We start from the raw sequence: 2440 nt of genomic DNA, 5'->3' as shown, positions 1-2440 counted from the left end.
TATGGATATGTTCGAACCGTGATGTAATTGTCGGGAACTCTTCTAATGGGGACTTGATTTGTCGCTGTACTTTAGACTTTTGGCAAGAAAGGCAAGTTTTTGCCCAATAGCCTGTGTCAATGTTTATACCTGGCCAGAAATACTTAGACGTACATATCTTTCTCGTTGCATGAACGCCGGGGTGACTCAAAGAGTGCAACTTATCAAACGCTTTCTTCCTAAAACCCATAGGCAAGTAAGGTCTTTTAGAACCTTTTGATGTCTCACACCAAATTTTTATATTTGTATTGGAAATTGGGAAAGCTTCTAGTTTCTAGCGATTTAAGTTCTTAGTCATCGTCTTGGCTTTTAGCTAATTCTTTAACATCAAAACACGTTAGCAAAATACTATTGGTTTCGTTCGTTGGTCGTGATAGATAATCGGCGACAACATTATCTTTACCAGAAATATGTCTAATATCACTTGTGAACTGGGCAATATATTCAAGGTGTCGTGTTTTACACGGGCTACGTTCTGTTTTAGATGTTATCGCTGTGGTTAGAGGTTTATGGTCGGAAAAAATTATGACCTCGCGTCCTTCAACAAAATGCCTAAATGCTTTATAGCTAGATAAATAGCCAGGAGTTCTCTGTCAAACGTTGAATAGCGTGTTTCAGCTGGTTGAAGTTTTTTCGAAAAGAAACCGAGTGGTACCCAACAGCGTTGATGTGTGTCAAACTGTTGCAACACTGCTCCTACATCTACATTGGACGAATCAGTGGTAATGCTAAAGTGTGCATTTTCAATCGGGTGTGAGAGAAGTGTTGCGGAAGCAAGGGCTTCTTTAGCTTTATTGAAGAAAATTTCGCATTCTGCAGACCAACTAAATTTTTGTAATGCTTTAGGCGTTTTTTCTTTTTTCTTTTTTTCGAGTTTTGATAAATGTGAATAAATTGGTGCTAAAAATTCTGCAAGATGAGGAATGAACCTATTATAAAAATTTATCATCCCTAAGAATTGTTGCGTCTGTTTAATGCTGTTTGGAGGATTGAGTGCAAGAATGACGTCAACCCTTTCTTTGGTTGGAAGGATTCCATATTTGGTAACAGTATGTGCTAGAAATGTTAAACTCTCTGCACCAAAAACACATTTTGATACATTAATTTTAACATCGAATGCACTTAAACGTTCAAAAAGAATTTTTTAATAATTTTGATGTTCTTCTAAACTTTTGCTGAAAACTAGTACCTATATCATCAAGATATGCGAAAATGAAATTTAAACCTTCGAGAGTATTATAGTAGACTCTATTCATACGAATTGTTTTCGTTAACATTTAACGAATTGAAATAAATAAATAAGATAGATAGATACGTATGTACATAGAAAGACAGTTTTTTTTTTTATTTAGAATTTTTATTAATTCATGTTTCAGAAGTCTCACAAAAAATACAGAGCTTTTGTTTAATCGTAGGTGGTTGAAGTTTAATAGAACTTGAACTAAGTGGATTTTCATCACAATCAGTTGTATATTGCTACTAACTAACTTAAGGTGGCGCTAGATTCCAGTTGGACCTGGACCTCAACCAACATGCATGTCCAGTTTCACACGCCAAATTGATTAAGCTCTTCACCCACCTGTGTGCTCCAACTGAGTTACGGTCTTCCTCTACTTCGTTGTCCCTTACGATCGGATTCGAAGACCTTCCTAGCTGGAGCGTTGATGTCAAGCTTTGTTGGACTTCAGTTTAGATATAGCTATTTTCACTTCGTCGAGGTAGGTCGGGTAGGCGGAAATATTGACCTGCGTTTGCTTACGTTAAGTGGTTCTCTCTCCTTAACAGAGGAATTCAGTTTTTCATCGGCGCTCTATAATTTGGAGGAGTGGTCTTTTTGAACATAGACTATGATTCTTCGACGATGTTTCACTGATCGTTCTTACATGCTACGGTTCTTGACTGGTACACTTGGGAGATATTTTTTAAATTTTGTTAAAATTTACAAACCTTATTCCGGTTGTAACATCCCTCTATCTTCTCGATCACGCGCTTCTCATGCTCGCTTTTTTCCATCTAAGAAGCCGGTATTCCTCTTTCCTCTTGTGCTCGTAGAATTCGCGAGCAGCTCTGGTCCTTCTGTGCAGCGCCGTTATGTTTGCATGTTGTTTAGCTGCGTGAGCTTGCCGGCATTTGATAGGATTGAACGAAGAGCCAATATGTTCCAATTGTTGACAGACTACAGTCCCGATGTGTTTATGGCTAGCGAAACTAAGCTAAACCACAAACACAAATTGACTCATAAAAATTACAATATCGTAAGAAGAGACCGGCCCGACTTCACTCAAGGGGGCGGTGTCGCTCTCTTTATATGAAAAGGCATTAATTATAAATTCATATACAACAATGAATTGCGAAAGCTCAAGACGCTAGAAGTTTGCGTTGTATGCAACTCTCTCTCTCA

Source organism: Eupeodes corollae, unplaced genomic scaffold (genome assembly GCF_945859685.1).
Source record: "Eupeodes corollae unplaced genomic scaffold, idEupCoro1.1 scaffold_1090, whole genome shotgun sequence".
Classification (NCBI taxonomy): domain Eukaryota; kingdom Metazoa; phylum Arthropoda; class Insecta; order Diptera; family Syrphidae; genus Eupeodes; species Eupeodes corollae.
This window is presented reverse-complemented; position numbering follows the sequence as displayed.